Source organism: Orcinus orca, chromosome 7 (assembly GCF_937001465.1).
Source record: "Orcinus orca chromosome 7, mOrcOrc1.1, whole genome shotgun sequence".
Taxonomy (NCBI): domain Eukaryota; kingdom Metazoa; phylum Chordata; class Mammalia; order Artiodactyla; family Delphinidae; genus Orcinus; species Orcinus orca.
In genome coordinates this window covers 113,463,172-113,481,492 of record NC_064565.1, presented here as the reverse complement: position 1 = coordinate 113,481,492, position 18,321 = coordinate 113,463,172, and the positions used below count along the sequence as shown (strand labels likewise).

The window sequence follows — 18,321 nt, the reverse complement described above, 5'->3', positions numbered from 1 at the left end:
TTTTTCTATTTCCATAATTTGCAGTAATATTCTTCAATTACTTTAACAACAATGTGTATCTTAACATCCACAAGACCTCCCGTTTGAAATATTTTTACAGCCCAAACATAAATGTCAAAGAAAGTTAACTTCTTTGGAACGTTAACCCGGTTTAAAAAAACAATTTTAAGGTACAAAAATAAAAGGAAATTCTCCTCCCATCTATTATAGCAGAAAACACATTTTCCTTCTGCACCCATCTGTATGACAATACCAGATGTCTTCATTTTTAAACATGCAAACTTTTAAAAATAATTTTTAAAATACGATCTGTTAACATATCTACTAATGATAAAACTTCATGGAACAAAATCAGGCTTCCATTATTCACTTTATTACTAAACATTTATCTTAAAGAACTGACAGGACTTCCCTGGTGGCGCAGTGGTTGAGAGTCCACCTGCCGATGCAGGGGACATGGGTTCGTGCCCTGGTCTGGGAAGATCCCACATGCCACGGAGTGGCTGGGCCTGTGAGCCATGGCCGCTGGGCCTGTGCGTCTGGAGCCTGTGCTCCGCAACAGGAGAGGTCACAACAGTGAGAGGCCCACGTACCGCAAAAAAAAAAAAAAAAAGAACTGACAAAGAACTCCCCTCACACCCCAGGAAGCCAGAATTGTCTACATCTCTCTGGATCGCACATTTTTATGAAACTTTGCAAAATACTATTTATTTCTATGTTAATTATCCTTTTCATGGAATATCTTCAAAAAAATTATAGATGCTCTGTTGGCTTTTCTCCTCATCCTAAAAAGAATTTAAATTCCTAATTTACAGTGTTGAAATAAACACTGCAATCCAAAACAGTCTGAATCACTACCCATTGCCATGAAACTAAGGTCAACTTTATTCCTAACAGCCACAAAGCAAGATAAATGGATAAACACCATTATAATGACCATACCTTGGAATATCCTCATCAATAAACACACCTAATTACTGACACATGCCGCAACATGGATGTATCACAAATATTACGCTGAGCAAAAGAAGCCAGACCCAAAAAGAATACATACTGAATAATTCCATTTATATAAAATTGTAGAAGAGGCAAAATTATCTATAGTCACAGAAAACAAATCAGTGGTGGGAGAGGGGAAATGACTGCAAAAAAGGAGGAGGAAAGTTCTGGGAGTGATGAAAATGTTACCTATCTTGACTGTGGTTTTGGTCCCATAGGTATATACACTTGTCAAAACTCATCAAGATGTACACTTAATACAAGTATACTTAAAATGAAGGTATTTTATTGTATATAAATTAAACCTCAGAAAGTTAATTTTTAAAAAGACTAAGCTTACTAAAAGCAGACTGCCTCCCTCAAAAAGCAATGCATTTCAAGACTAACATTTTATATTTCTTTTATGTTAAACTGCCTTTCTTTAAATCTATTAAAATTGATGTTAAATAAAGTTTTGGATAATATTTAAAACTGAGAAACACTCTCTAGAACTGTGCCATCTTACATAGTACCCATTAACCGCATGGGTCTATATCAAGTTAAATTAATTAAAATTTAAAATCTAGTTCCTTGTGGGGGAGGGAAGAGAGTAACTTTACAGTGGACAAACCTGACAAAGTATGAAAGTCAACCAAGTATCAAAGTTAATGTTAACAGTGATAATCAATCAATATTAACAGTTATAAATCAGTATATGCTCTTGATATGATGTGATGAAAATGGCACTTTGCCTCTGTGGTCTTCCTCCCAAAAACCCATGACCCATAACCAGGAGAAAAAAATCACACAAATTCCAACAGGGAGGCATTCTACAGAACGCTTAATCAATACTCCTCAAAACTGTCAAGATTGTTAAAAACAGGGAAGTCTGAGAAACTATCACAGCCAAGAGGAGCCTATGGATAACTGACTAAATGTAATGGGATGTCCTGGATGGGATCCTGACATAGAAAAATAAACTCAGGAAAACTCAGGAAATCTGAATAAACTATGGACTTAGTTAATAAGCAATACTGGCTAACTAATTGTAACAAATGGACAACAGTAACATAGGACGTTAACAATACAAAACCTGGGTGTGGTATACATGGGAGCTCTCTGTACTATCTTCTCAATTTCTCTGTGAATCTAAAACTGTTCTTAAAAATAAAACCTGTAAAAATAAGAGGACTTGAGTTGTAATAAAAAAGTAAAGGTTTTTTACATTTTAAAAAATGCGATTCCCTCAGTCACACTAACCACACGTCAAGTGCTCCACAGTCACATGTGGCTAGTGGCTGCAGTATTTGACAGTGCAGATTTATAGAACATTTCCATCACAGCAGAAAATTCTGTGGGACAGCGCTGGTGCAGAAGACTATTTTTATGGGACCATTTTAGAAGAGTATTTTATAACTGATTGCAACTTATGGATAAATTTGTATCTACCCAGAATTAAAAACCCTCACTGAAATCTAAAAATCCTCAATGATATGTTTATTCCAGTTTCTATTTCAAACAACTCCTTTTTTTTTGAAAACTCTTTTTAAAAAGTCAACGTAATATCAATATATATAAATGTAATACTGAAAAATGTTCCACTCCCCAGAGCAGCAATTCCCCAAAACACTTTCAAGATATCCAAGATGGCAAAACTGTTAATACTAAGATATTCTTTGCATTTTTCACTATGTTGGCACTGCACTAATCATGGGTAAAACTGCTGGCACCTTAGCACCATTCAAATTAATGGCACCAAACTACAGTAGTCTTCACTGCCATGTGCCATATATTCACAAGAGAGGAAAAAAAGCCAGGTTTACTTAACAATGCCCTTTATAAAGCAGTAAAAACTATTAATTTTTATTAATCCTGGTCCCTGTGTACACAGCTTTCTAATATTCTTAACGTGATGAAATGAGAAGTACACATAAAGCACTTCAGCTGCACACCAAAGTCTCAAAGAAAAGCATTTATGTGACAGCTAACTGCTTCTGCTCATGAAACATCATATTGATTTGAAAGAGCTGACACACAAATTAAATTATCCAGACCTGGGTATATAGCAGACCTTTTTTTCAAAAATGAATGAAACAAGACTGTCCCTTTAAGGAAAACAATTGATAGTACTTGTTGCCAATTATAAAACTTGAGCTTTCAAGCAAAAGTTAAAATTTTAGAAAACTTCTATTCATTACCATGAGCTTGACGAGTTTTTCTAGTACTTATACTTTCCAATAAGTAACGGCTTTTCTGATGGATGTTGATATTAATGAATGTGTTTTTTTGATACTGCATAATATAAAATATCCATTTAATGCACAAGATAAACCAACAGATTTTAATGTAATGTAATATAAAAGTGCACTGATATAATTCAAATTTCACATTGCAACTAACCTTTATAAACTACTACTTGTCTAATTTTAGTGTAATATCAAAGCAAATCTGCAATAATCTGAAAAAGCTCTTAAAATATTCCTCCCTTTTCCAACTACATACACATCTCTGTGAGGATAAATCTCCTGCACAGACTTCAACTAATACAATAAACAGCAACGGGTTGAATGCAGAAGCAGCTGTGAGAATCCAGCTGCCTTCTACAAAGCAAGTCATAAAAAGCAATTTGTGAAAAGGTAAAACAGTGTCACTCTTCTCAGCAAATTTTTTTAGAAATGTTTTAGAAAATAGGTATTTTTCATTAAAAATATATTTATGTTAACATGTAAAGAAACTATTGCTATTTTTAAATAAATTAATAAACCATTTTAAATTTCTCAATCTCATAAAGATAGATATAACTGAAAAATCAAAAGCTCTTTGGGGCCCTCTAACTCTTAAGAAGGTAAAGGAGTCCTAAGATAAAAAGTTGCGAACATCTATCTCAGAGAAAGAGGAAAAAAATGACAAATAAAAGAAATACATAAATTAACATAAAACGAACACACATACCCTGGAAAGCATATCAAGAGGCATAGAATATCCCTAACAACAAGAACACCAAGATCCAAATAGGACACTTATTCAAAGAATATCTAGGGTTTTAAAAATGTATCTTTTCCAAGGACAGAGAAACTTTCCACATTTTGAAATTTACTTATATGACTTCTGACTGCCTCTACCACTAGGATGTAAGTCCCATGAAGATAGGTGTTTTGCTCACCACTATGGCTAGCCCAGCACCTGGAACGAAGAAGGTATTCAAATATTTGTTGGATTGAAAACAAAAAAAAAGACAGAAGACTTAAAAACAGAACCCACCAAGGCCTCTATTCAAATTATAAAGATGACACTTTACAATCAAAATGTATCTATTTACATAGCAATAACAATCGTAACCGCTACCATTTATTTACTATGTGCCAGGCATTGTATTGGGCATTTTACTTTTAATTCCCAAATCACCATGGGATATACTTTACAGTAAGGAAAATAAGCCTCCAAGAGGTTAACTTATTTATCTAAAGTTACAGGTAGTAAATGACAGAAAATTAAACCTACATTTCTCTGCTTAATAGCCACAAGCTTTTTCTCTACATACTGACATAGTGCTCAAAACTGCATGGTTACCTTTTTTTTTTTTTTCCCCATTTCCTTGCAATTTTCAGGGGAATTCATTTTGTGGAAGTCCTTTTTCTCCTTTTTCCAATCTCCTTCTCTTTTCCACTATCCTCCAACTTCTACCCCTCTGCATCACTCACTTAAGCAATACAGTGAGCTCTCTAGTTGAGGAAGAGTATATCTTCTCATAACACACTATCAGAAACTTCATTAACAATGACAGAAGTAATATGAAAGATTACATAAAGAGTGTCAGATTCCAGAACATGAATTAAGGCTCTCTGACCCACTGATCTTGCAAGATGGCTTCATCCAGTTACTCAACTGGCCACGATTTGGGTAACAACATCTCAATTCCCAAGGGGCTAATCATGAAATCTGGATGTAACCATCTCTTCAAGGACTGAGCCATGATTTGCCAATTATTAAGTACCAAGACAGTACCTCTGCCAATTCTTTGTCAGTCTCTGCAAGCAAAGGACCAATACTGAAGTGGCCAGAGCTCCCAAGACTTCCTCCAGGTTCAGGACAACTAGAATAAAAGGAGCTTTGTTCCCAAAGAACATACTGGCCACAATATCACTACAAGAAAAAGCTATTACTGTTACTGCCATTCTCCCCACTGCTTCTGAACAATATATAAATGTTTCTCTTTTTTCCCCCCTTTTGGTGAAAGGAGAATAAAATTAGCAACCACTTAACTATTCAAGGAAAAATTACAATGCCATAAACATTACCATATCATTTGATAATCTCACCACAAGCCAATCTTTTCCAGAGAGGGATGCCCAGAGCCTGTGAAAGTTTTACACTGATGGTGTGGAAATCTTTTTAAGCCTCACAAAGCCCTACATATGCTTTACCTCAACATCCAGATTAAAGAATATGTACAACATGAGAAAGGACTCTTCCACCTTATAAATCAATTTAGCTGCAATCTGCTAAAGAAACCTTGGCTGGAAAAAAAAAAATCATAGGAGGTCACATCTGTGGTCTGTCATTCCATACATCATTCTATAATAGATCACTTTGATTAATAATTCCTATGCTTTGCGTCAAAATCTGGATACACTGATATACTAACATAACAAGATGTGAGTTATAAAAAATGACTTAAGCAATTAGATGCTACCAAGTACATACAAGCTACAAACAAAAATAAAGAGAACTTCAAAATGCTCCATTAAAAAAAAAAGTTTGCAGGGCTTCCCTGGTGGCGCAGTGGTTAAGAATCTGCCTGCCAATGCAGGATACAAGGGTTCAAGCCCTGATCTGGGAAGTTCCCACATGCCGCGGAGCAACAAAGCCTGTGCACCACAACTACTGAGGCTGCGCTCTAGAGCCCGCGAGCCACAACTACAGAAGCCCGTGTGCCTAGAGCCCCATGCTCCGCTACAAGAAAAGCCAACGCAATGAGGAGCTGGCCGCCACTAGAGAAAGCACGCACCCAGCAAGGAAGATCCAACACAGCCAAAAATAAATAATTTTTTTAAAAGTTTGCCTCAATATTACCTAATAATTCTAGTATACAAAAACATGTAATACAAAAGTTTATACTGTCTCCCTGATCCTTTCCCAAAAGTGAAAAGTCCCTGCTACCATTCAAATAATGTGAATATAGATTCATATATAGAAGTCCTACCCTTCAAATTCTCTATGGCTTCCTCATAATCAAGTGTTACTTAATACTGTAAAAAGTACACAGAAATTAAAATTTTAACAGCAATCAATGAAAAATAAATAAACAATGAATTTTTCCACAAACTAAGTGTCTTATTTGCTTATGTTCATTTACTAAGCCTTTACCCTAGATGGTCCTCTGAACCCCCAAATCAAGAAGGTTTGTTAAACACTGCACTAGGAAGTTCCAAGAATGCTTGGTGAGACCTACTAGGCCTCATTCACCGAAAAGATACGCATATATTTTAACTCTTCAGGACATGGAAATTGAAACTGACAAGAATACAGGCATTTTTCTAGGAAAAGGAAAAACATCTAGAAGCTTCTGTGGGATTCTGCCTCAAAAAGGCTACATTCCACCTCCTCTGAGACCTGCCCCCACTCTTAGGAGTGGGACCTTTCAAGACCCCAACCCCATGGCCACACTAATTGGACCAATAATGGAAATTTGGACCAAGTTCAACCAATCAAATTTTCCCTCCCAGGAATCTGAAGTGGGGACACTGAGCTAATAACCAGTTGGCTAGTGGCACTAGAGCTTGAGTTTCTATGTGGCTCCAAGAATGAAGTAGCAATTTTCTTCTGTTTTTGTTAAAGCAGAAAAGACCAGAGTGTGGAAAGACAACTAAAGCAAGATATAAAGAGACAAGAGATGACACCTACTAGCCAGCAAGGAGAAAAGTGCTCTCTGGACCACCGTGTCTCCTGAATGCTTCCCATGGGGTTTCTGGTTCATGTCCTTCATGAAGCCAGCTGCTCTTGGGTGCCTTCAGGTACCTCCTTACCCTTCCCCTCAAAGCACTCCTCTTCCTGTTTCATACCATCAAAAAATCATTATGACAATTTAAGACACAAATTCACACCAGGATCAATGCAGAAAGGGTATGATTATTCTCACGGTTCATAAGGGATCTGAGTGGTACCAGAGAAGTTGTTTCTATCTATAACTTCAGGAGAAATAATAGGACAAAAATAACCGGAGCCTTAAAAGCAAAAATTATCTGTTTGCATAAGCCCTCAGGCTTTGTGCTTCCCTTCAAAACTCACCTGTTCAAAAGTTCTGCTGGTTCACAGCAGGAGGTTTGAGCAGACTTTATTCAGGTCCTTTTAACACTGCAAATAATAAAAGTATTAAAGTAAATAACTCAGCAATCTCTTAGGAAATGTTAGAAGCGTAATTTTTATCATGAATATGCTTTACAAGAAATGGATTCCAAACCTGGTTAAAATATTAGAATCACCTGATATGCTTATAATCTATATACCCTGTCCTAACATCTAAAGCGTCTCTCTCAGTAGCTCTGGAATGGGACTGAAAAATATATATTTTTAACCGAAGTTCTAAGTGATTCTGATGAAACTAAAAAATGAGCACCACCGTAGGGTTTCAGGAAATGATTATTTAGGGTTTTCATCCAAAACTACATTACAGGGATTTGGTATTAACTTTTTTAACATATCTGATAGAAAAATGACAGCTAGCAAGACAGCAATACAGCATGTATCTTATGCAAATAATCAATGAGCCCCAAGGTGTGACCAGTGCCAAAACGTCCAAGGAGCAAAGCTCCAGATGTGCTTTCAGCTGCAAAATCACAACCTTCTTTTAATGCTCTGATGAGACAATATCTTAAAAATCCACAAGATGGTGACATTTCAAGTGACAAGGAGTGGACTGAAACAACAGCTCTAAGTGATTTCTTAGCTAAAATCAAATGATGCTTTGAAGGCTGCTACTAAAAAGTCAAAAAACAGTAACTAAAAATTAAAGTTGACAATTTTACTAACAGCAAGAAAGCAACTTGAAAAAGCCACTTCCACCTCTGATTTAATTTTTCAAAAAAGTAGCCATGTTACAATGTCCAAAAGGTCATCCAACTTTATCCACTGCACTCTACTTTTTATTTTTTGGCTGCGTTGGGTCTTCGTTGTTGCTCGTGGGCTTTCTCTAGTTGCAGCGAGCACAGGCTCTAGGCTCGTGGGCTCTAGAGCGCAGGCTCAGTAGTTGTGGCACGTGGGCTTAGCTGCTCTGCAGCAGATGGGCTCTTCCCGGACCAGGGCTTGAACCCACGTCCCCAAGCATTGGCAGGCGGATTCCTAACCACTATGCCACCAGGGAAGTCCTGCACTCTACTTTTTATAAGAGCAAGCAGAAGCAAAAGAGGGGAGAACTAGGTAATAAAAACTCTTCTCTGGGCCTAACTCAAGAGAATAAGCTCTAGGGTATCTCCTATTATTATAACTATAAATAAAGTTCAATTTCAATGAAACTCTGTAGTTACCAAGAAAATATAAAATTGTGTTCCTTAATTACTTGAGGTAAGGAAGTGTATCATACTTTGAAACTATTTTTATAAAATTAATTTTGGCCACTTAAGAGAATATTCTTGGGGCTTCCCTGGTGGTGCAGTGGTTGTGAATCCGCCTGCCAATGCAGGGGACACGGGTTGGATCCCTGGTCCGGGAAGATCCCACATGCCGCGGAGCAACTAAGCCCGTACACCACAACTACTAAGCCTGCACTCTAGAGACCGTAAGCCACAACTACCGAGCCTGCGTGCCACAAACACTGAAGCCCACGTGCCTAGAGCCCGCGCGCCTAGAGCCCGTACTCCGCAACAAGAGAAGCCACCACAATGAGAACGCAGCAGCGAAGAGAACGCACACAATGAGAACGCCACCACAATGAGGGCAGCAACGAAGACCCAACTCAGCCAAAAATAAATAAATAAAATAAATAAATTTATTTTTAAAAAAGAGAATATCCTTTTGTTTTTCAAACCTCTCCCCTCTTCTCCCTCAACCTCAAATAAAATTATGGGCAATCCAACAAAGGTATCATTCTGTATTCCTATATAATTAATCTAATATATTTCTCAGTTATCTGAGAGCATAAAAAATGATAAAATGCTATCCTGGTCAAGAAATATTAGGAGTCTAACTGTAAGTACTTGACTGTGGAATAAAAATCTACTTATATTTTTAAAGACATGCAATTCTTCAGGGCATTAAAAATGAATGGAAATATTAGGACTTAATCACCATAAAATCCTAGTGGGGGTTAAGGACGGAAAAAAAACTTGGGTTCAGAGTTTTACAACAATCACCAAATAATGTTAAGTCTATTAGAACTGCTGAAGAAAACAGACATTGAACTTGCCTCTAATATACCTGGATTAACACCAACATAGGCTGTAGATTCAACCTAATGAGACTGGTCCCACTATAATCTATAAGAAATAGAATAAAACAGTACTGAAAATTTAGTCGTCAGGGGCTAACAGAGAATGGCAAATGAAGTCAGTCTTAAAAAATGGAACAAATCAAAGATCCTTTAGAAGGGCAAGGATAAACAGGACAGTAATAATCTGGTCACCCAAAATGGTTCTCCCAGATAGCAATCACTATCAATAGTGTCATCTTCCAGTGTGAAGGTCAACAAAAATATAGACATATGGAATACTAAAACGCAGAGTCATGAGAACAAATGAGCTGATATGACATCAAAGACATTATAATTTGGAACTGTGATTTCAAAAACTCACCAAAGGAACAAGAGAGAGAAATGCAATTCGTTAAAACACTATCTCCTCACTAGCATCACTATGCCTCCTTTTGGCCAAGGAGCTCCACTCACACCCTGAAGTCACAATTCCTAACTTCTCATGATTTTCAGGCAAGCCAAGACAAATTCTTTTTCATATATGCAACTCACCAACAAAAGCATTTCAAAGCCAAAATATTAAATTCCTCAGATGAATTAAAATGAAAGAGGACATTTATGAAAGCTCAGTAATAAGAATATGGAGATAAGTTGAAAGAAAATCATAAAAAAATTTTTTCCAAGAAAAAGTCTACTAGTATAAAATTAATTGAAGAACTAGTCTGAAAGGTCAAAGCTGAGGAATAAAAAACTCAGCACAGAAAGTTCTACACGTGTAAAATGATATAAAAGATATACAAACAAGTTAGTTGAACAGTCCCTGAGGAACTTAAAACTAGGCTGGACAACACAGAAATCATTAAGAGGAATTCTTTACCATTAAAAACAACGTGAGTTAATACACTTCTTCCAGGTTATATTCCTTAATGACCTGTGTCTAAATTTCAAAGGAAATTCATTTCCCTACATTTTCAAATATTCTGAAGTAATTCAAAGATCCTCTTCTTAGAAAGCAATTTCTTTTGAAAAATCCTTTTATCATCAATCTCATTTAAAAACTTTTACTTTTGAGAAAGCTATTTCATGACAATTTCCTGAAATACATTATATGAGCATCCTGAATTTTCCAAATTGGGGGAGGGGAAGGGTGTCATGTTGGAGGAGAGAGGTGTGGAAGAAGACTCCAGGGCAACTGAATAACCCCACTCATCTTAGAACCAGTGAGCTGGGTACACACTTCCTACTAGGTTCCCTAGTGATCATGCCTCTCTGGCTAGGCTTAGCCTCCATACTCTTCCCAGCCACACACGATCTGCTCCCACTTCAGTTTCTGCCTCAGGGTCTTTGCCCTCGCTTCCCTAGCCTGGAGCATTCCTCCTCCAGAGAGCCACAGGAATAGATCCTTTACCTGTGTCAGGTCTTCCCTCAAATATTAGCTTCTCCCCATGGCGTTCCCAGGGCACTCCTCCTAAAATTAACCCTCCCCCAGCTCCCTATTATCCTATTACCCTGTCTCATTTTTTTCCCACATCACTTATCACTACACTATATATCTTACCTAAGTATGTATTTATCTGTCTAGGAATGAGCTTCATGGAAACAGGAATTTTTGGTCTGTTTTGCTCCCAGCACCCACCAGTGTAGTAGGATCTCGATATTCTTCAAACAAATGCACAAATGAAAGAATAAATGAATGGAAGCATATAGTCCCTTCTCCCTCTTCAGTCTCAAAATCCAAAAATGCTTTGTCCGGTATAGAAAAGGTTCAAAGTCCTTTCTTTTCTAGTGAATCACCACCATCACCATTGTATTCCCCAGTAGTAAATGTCAAAAAGACTGTGTGACATTTCTCCAGATACATACCACTTTTACTTTTTTTTTCTAGTGTCTTCTACTGAGGTAACATTTGATGTAACAGGAAAGTACATATTCCAATTTGAGCACTCTGAAAGCTGCTACACTAGTTAAAACACATAAAAACACCAACAAATGAGACAACGCTTTGTGTTCTAACCAAAACAGACAAACTCTGAAAGGCCAGAGCTGCAAATATTAGAAAGATGAAAGTTAATGTTCAGAAAGGATGACAATTTTTTTTTAATCTAGAAAATCACTAGATTCTAAAAAGGAAATACTATGTAAGGAAAGAATATCTTCCATGCACACAAACTGGGAATCAAAACTGCCTATAATCCAAGGTATTTAACATTGACTAAGTATAATCCAAGGTATACAACACTGGATAAGAATCTGCTCACAGTTTCTGGCCCCTTCCTCAATTTCTTGCAAGTTAAACTGAAATACTTACCTTTCTTACAGAGAAATTAGGTGTGCTTAAGTGCTCTTTCAAGGAAAGAAAAAATTTAAACAAAAACAACAGTGCTAGATAAATGCAAAGAAACGTTACTGCTTCCCAAACACAGTCACACAACCTGCTTTCTTGACACCCCGCCTTCTCTGGTCGCTTGGTTTATGTTTCAGCCACAAAACTGAAATATTCTGAGTGCTTCGTGGGGAAATACTGTCACTTAAGGCTAATGCCCATTTCAACCTAATGTGAATGTTCGGGTCCCAAAGCTGCCATGGGTTCTACCTTCCCAACCTCCGTCCCAGGTTCCGATCATGGATCCACCTGGCTTCAGGCCTGGTCCAGACCCAGTCCTCTCGCCACGGAAGGAATCTCCCCAGTGCAGATGCTCGGCGAGGAAGGCAAGGGCGCATCCCAGAGGCCAGGTGTGGGGAGGAGCGCGGGCAGGAACAGCTGTCTGGCCGCAGCAGCTGTTACCCCGGGCACCCCGAGGCTGGGCGGGTGGCTGGCCCCGAGAACCAGGTAGTAGAAGGCGAGCCCTCTGGCCCTAAGCAAGCCGGCCTGACACTGGCCATCCCACCACCCTCTTCCCTTCCTCGGCTCCCACTGCGATGCCAACGGGCCCCGGAAGAAGGGGCTCTCCAGCTCGGCAGCCGAGACGCGCCCGGGCCCGGCTTGCCCCCGGCCGGGGAGTCACTCCGACCCCGCACCTGAACTGTCCCTTCGCCTGACGCCCGAGCCGGCCGCGGCGACTGCCGGGCGGCCTGGGGGTGTCCATGCGGCTGGGCCGGGTCAGGCCAGAGCGGCGGGGAGGCGAGCGCGGGCGGCAGGCCCGGGAGACCCAGGCGGAACGGCGGAGCCGGGGCGCGGAGCGGAGCCGGGCTGGGGAGCGAGACCGAGTCACTGGTTACCTGCGGTCCGGGACAGGGAGTCTCTCAGAACCCAAGTCAGTCCTCAGCCTCAACAACACAAGATGGCCGACACGTCCCCACGCACGTCACGTGACAGCGTGCTCGTTCCGCCACGCCCCCTGCTCTGCCCTCGCCCCGCCTCCCCTCCCTCCCATTTTCTCCAGCCTCCCACGACATCCTTCCTTTCCGCAGCCTCCCTCCCTTCTTTCCCGGGCACGCCCCTGCCCGAGCCCCGGATGTCAGGCTGGAGGAGGGCGGGGCCGCGGCAGGGCGCAAGCGCCTACGAGTCCTTCGGCCGGCGCTCCCTGCCTGCCCTTGAGTTGAGTAGAGTTGGTGTCCAGAGCTGGAGCTGGGCCAAGCGCCGTGTGACTCACCGTCTTCTGCGCCCAATCCAGAGCCCATTGGCAGCTCAAAAAGCTCTGCATCATTTAGGAGCTGATTTTCCACACCAGAACTTTTAAACAGGTTTTCATCCAGCATTTTCCTGCCCGTTTGCCATCCTAGAGAAAATAGGGAAGTGACAAAAGCTGAGGTTCAAAGCAGTTTGTCTGCTTGTTAACGGTTCCGGAAAAACTGAGAATTCATTCTAGATTCTTGGAATGTGACAGCAGGGGAGGACTTTAGAGCTCCAGCTCCGTCCTAGTGCATCCGGGACTATAATTCTTTGACCTAAAAATCTCCCAATTGGGGGTTGCCAAATGAAATACAGGCCACCAGCGATATCAGGGACATAACTTACACTAAAAGATTATTCATCGTTTTCCTGAAATTCAAATTTAAGTGAGCGCCCTGTATTTTTTTTCTATATTAATTAATTTATTTATTTAACTTTATTTTTGGCTGCGTTTGGTCTTCGTTGCTGCGCGCGGGCTTTCTCTGGTTGTGGCGAGCAGGGGCTACTCTTCATTGCGGTGCGTGGGCTTCTCACTGCGGTGGCTTCTCTTGTTGTGGAGCACAGGCTCTAGGCGCCTGGGCTTCAGTAGTTGTGGCGCACGGGTTTAGCTGCTCCGCGGCATGTGGGATCTGCCTGGACCAGGCCTCGAACCTGTGTCCCCTACATTGGCAGATGGATTCTTAACCACTGCGCCACCAGGGAAGTCCGGGTACCCTGTATTTTTATTTGGTACATCTGGCAGCTCTACTCTTCTCAGGTCATCCCGTTCTTTCCTTGTGCCTCCAACCTCTTTCTTATTTATGGGATCCTTCCCATTAGCTTTTAAAAATACTCAAATGTCTTTCATCTTAAAAGTTAATGTTAAAAACTCCAATTCCCCCTCCAACAACCTCCCTACCTCTCTGTTCCCTTTCAAAGCCAAACAGCACAAAAGAGGTGTGTATAAGCACTTTCCTGATTCCCACACCGGGCAAGCAATCATCGACCGTTCTAATGTGGCTTCTATACTGACCCATCCACCAATTGCTTGCTCTGAGGACACATCAACCTACAGGTAGATAACTGGAATTTTTCAGTCCTCATCTTGACTTAGTGTTTTCCTGTCTTCATTGTGATTGACCACTCCCTACTTTCAGAAATACATTCTCCCTTGACCTTTATGCTGTCTCTTGCTGCTCAAAGTGATCAACGGACCAGCAGTATCAGCCTCACTTGGAAGCTTGTTATAAACACAGAATCTTGAACAGATCCTTCACAGTCCCATTCTCCTGAACTCTAGAATCACCCACATTGCTCCCCTCCCCTTCCTCTGTCCCCTTAATTTAATGCTCCGGATATGCCCATGTATGAAGGTCCTCAAATAGGCTAATTTGTTTTAGCCTTTGCACATGCTGTTCCCTCTTGTCATGATGCCATTCCCAACACTTACACCATTTCTCACCAACCTGCATGACTCCCGGTCATCTTTAAAAGCCTAAATCATGTGTTATTGATGTGGCTTATCATGCCACATCTCTGATGCTATGCCACCTGTGCTGGTAATTTTATATGTGTATAAAATATACATATACAAAATTATATATATGGTATAATTTACCTATAGTAAATTTAGTATTTTTAGTATGCAGCTTTGCAACTTTTGACACATTTATACAGGTGTGTATAACTACTACTAAAATCAAGGTACAGAATAGTCCTATTGCCCACAAAAGTTCCCCCCACGATCCTTTGTAGTCAGCCCTTACACCTACTTCCAGCCCCTGAAAACATTGTTCTGTTTTCTCTCCTTATAATTTCGCTTCATGATGTCATATAGATAAAACCATAGAGCATGTAGCCTTTTGAGACTGGCTGCTTTCACTTAGCATCATACATTTGAGATTCAGCCACACTGTTGCATGTTTCAGTACTTTCTTCTTTTTTATTGCTGAGTAGTATTTCCTTGTATGTATGCACTATATTTGTTCATCCATTCCCCAGTTGAGGAACATTTGGATTGTTTCCATTTGGGGAGATTATGAATAAAGCTGCTATGTTCACATGCTGGTATTTGTGTGAACAAAGGTTTTTATTTCACTTGGGTAAATACCTAGGAATGAAATGGATGGTTATGTGGCAAATGTTTGTTTAACTTTGTCAGGAAGTGCCAAACCATTTTCCAGAGTGCCTTAGCCATAATTTTAGCCCTAAAGTATAAGCTTTCAGAGAGCAGGAAACAAATTTAAGGCATGATGATGATGGTGATGATAAAAGCTAACGGAATCCCATGCTTTTAACCATTACACATACTGCATTACTCAACTTTGCATCCTCAGCAGCTGGCATTGTCCAGGTACACAGTAGATACTCAAAAAATACCTATAAAATCAAATAAATTCTTGATTACCTACTCCTCAGGAAGGGCGCTTTTCTTCTTTTATTCACTCTGACTCTCCTATGTTTCATCAAATAGTAGTTGTAAAATTACAGCAGTAGACTCTGCCTGCCCTAGTCAGGGATAATAACAAAGTTTCAGCTTTATTGTAACATTGATAGAAGCAGAGAAGTTGAAAATAATAGATCATTAGGGGGAGGGAGGAGTAAGAGTTTAGCTCAAAATAAATTTAATTTGTAAGGAACACTGGTTGATCGACTGTGACAGATGTATTTTTCTAAAGAAAATACAACAACATCTGTTCAACAACATCTGTTCAACATACTCCTATAGAACCTTGCCACTACCCTCTCTAGAGGTAGTCTAATTCCCCTCCCCTCAAGCCCTTATAACCAATAGACCGTGGTGGAAGTGAAATGAGATGACTCCAATGCTAGACCATAAAGGCTATAGAGCTTGTTTGCTCACAGCCTCTTTTGAAGCAAGAGCTGATGTATGGTTAAGTCCAAATGCCCTGAGGGTGCCATCCTGCAAGGAAACCCAAACAACAAGGAGAGGCCCAAGTAACTGGCCCCATCAATAGCCCCAACTAAAGCCCCAGCATCAACAGTCGTACACTTGAGTGAAAATTGCCACCAGATGATGCCAGCCCCAGCTGTCGAGTCACACCCAGGCATCCAAGCCCAAGACATCGTGAAGCAGAGACAAGCATCCTCACTGTGCCTTGTCTGAATTCCTGATCCACCAAATCCATGAGTATAATAAAATAGTTGTTTTAAGCCACTAAATATTGGGATAATTTGTTACACAGCAATAGTGACTGGAACATCATCGTTATAGATTGAATTGTGTCCCCCCAAAAGATATGCTGGCCTGCTAACCTCAGAATGTACCCCAGGATGTGACCTTATTTGTAGATAGGGTTTTGAGGTAGTTAAGCTAAAATGAAGTCATTAGGGTGGGCCAAAATTCAATATGACAGATGTCCTTATAAAAAGAGTATATTTATACACAGACATGCATGCATAGAGAGAGAACTCCATGTGAAGATGAAGATAGGAAACCAGGTGATATTTCTACACCCCAAGGAACACCAAAGATTGCCAGCAAACCACTAGCGGCTGGGAGAGAGGCATAGAACAGATTCTTCCTCACAGCCCTCTGAAGGAACCAACCTGGCCAACACCTTGATCTTGGGCTTCTATCATCCAGAACTGTGAGACAATGAATGTCTGTTAAGCCACCCTGTTGGCGGTACTTTGTTACAGCAGACCTAGAAAACTAATACAATCATCCAAAAATTTAAAAAGGCAGTTTGAAATGAAGGAGATTAGAGGGGGTCAGAGCTAAAAATCTGAGAGTCACCCATACAGAGGAGATTTTTGAAATCCTGGGGAATCACTGCAACTGCAGTGATTACCAGCAACTGCAGAGAGGAAAAGTATGGAGTTAAGGCAGGCTCTTGGGAAGAAAAGGTGTAGCTGGTGGACAGAGAGAAGTTACAGGTAGGACCGGGTAGAAGCAGGAACCAGTCTCAGAACAGAGGGAGGAAGAGATTGATTGGCAATGCCAAATCTGCAGTTATCAAGGAGTCTGGGGCTGGGGATCAGAGGTGTCTATGGAGCAGGGAGAACAGAAGATTAGGAAAGAGTAGGTGATGAAGAAGGGAGGACGCAGAAATTTGAAAGTGGATAAAAAAGGTGGATGGATTCATCAGTGGAGAGGGCAGTACCGCTCAGATTGGTACCCAAAATAATAGTGTTGGGTACACAGCTGAAAAGCAAAGAGAAAACACAAGGAAGAGGGTGTGGGAAGAGAGCGAGCCAGAGAGCACAGCAAACATCAAGGAAAAGCTGCTCAGATGATAACTATGGAAACAGATCAATTTTTGTGTTTGAAAACATTTTTATTATAAAAGTACTTGCATATTTTAAATTTTTTTTTAATTTCCAACCTCCAGATGTATACCAAGAAAATTAAATCATAAAAACTATCTTGGAATACAGGTGAATGCCCCACGATGTGTCCCAAAATGTTATTCGTTTTCTCCTGAGTCTTGCATATTTAGGATTTCATACTTTCACTGTCCTAAAGAGTTTCCACATGCATGTTCAACTGCTCTTCTCACTTTCTTTCTGGTCAGAGAGTCTCCTCTCTTTTTTAGTAACTGTTATTAACAGTTGCGGTAGTAAAGCAGTGCATGTTTTTTTGTTTGTTTTATTTTTTTAACATCTTTATTGGAGTATAATTGCTTTACAATGGTGAAGCAGTGCATGTTTACAGTTTGAAATTTTTTTAGAGTTCAAAAACATATAAAGGAAAAAATTTAAATCCCCCCCAGACCTACCCAGGACCCTTAGGTTCTCTCCCCTTTCAAGTAACCCACCGGTGACAGTTTCTTGTATGGCTTTCTCCAAAATGTTGTATAAATAACAAGCATGATGTACTTCTTAGTTCTCAGCACCACCAAGAGCTGAGGATACAAGCAGTTTGACCCAAAATCTACTTGGCCACTGACCTCATGCAGCTTAGTTGACATACGCAGAGACATGGCTTTATATCTCTCATGTAAAACAAAACAAAACACCTGAGCAGTACTGTGCATGCTGCTCTGCTCCTGGCCTTTTTCCAAGAATACGTCATGGGGCCCTCCACACACTTTTCATTGGCTGCCTAGCAGTGATTATTTACATGGATGTATCATAATGCACTTAACTGACCCCCTGCTGATAGACATCCTGATCGTTTCCATTATTTTTGCTCAAACAAACAATGCAATAACAAGTATCCCTTTAAACATACACTTGTTCATGTTTCTATTTACCTATAGGATAAATTCCCAGAGGTAAAAATCCCTGGGTCAAAGCTCATGAGTATCTCTGCAGCAGACATCTGCCATTCTTTCACAACTGTTCTGCATCTGAAGTATGTTCCCATGTTTGGGGGAAATAA

General features: G+C 40.2%; 1 protein-coding gene across 6 annotated transcripts in view; it reads right to left on the bottom strand.

Moving 5' to 3' along the window:
- GIGYF2 (GRB10 interacting GYF protein 2) overlaps window positions 1–12,693 on the bottom strand; it is a 126,587-nt gene extending 113,894 nt beyond the window's left edge. For 2 of the 6 annotated variants that reach the window (XR_004482466.2, XM_033425164.2), the window contains exons 1-2: window positions 12,602–12,692; window positions 7,267–7,332 (exon numbers count right to left, since the gene is read on the bottom strand). The gene's annotated coding sequence lies outside the window, so the exon portion shown is untranslated. Of the gene's footprint in view, window positions 1–7,266; window positions 7,333–9,379; window positions 9,434–12,601 lie in introns of those variants that run through there. The other 4 variants (XM_033425206.2, XM_033425182.2, XM_033425190.2 and 1 more) reach the window with 4 other exon arrangements.
- Between the last annotated feature and the right edge of the window lie 5,628 nt (window positions 12,694–18,321).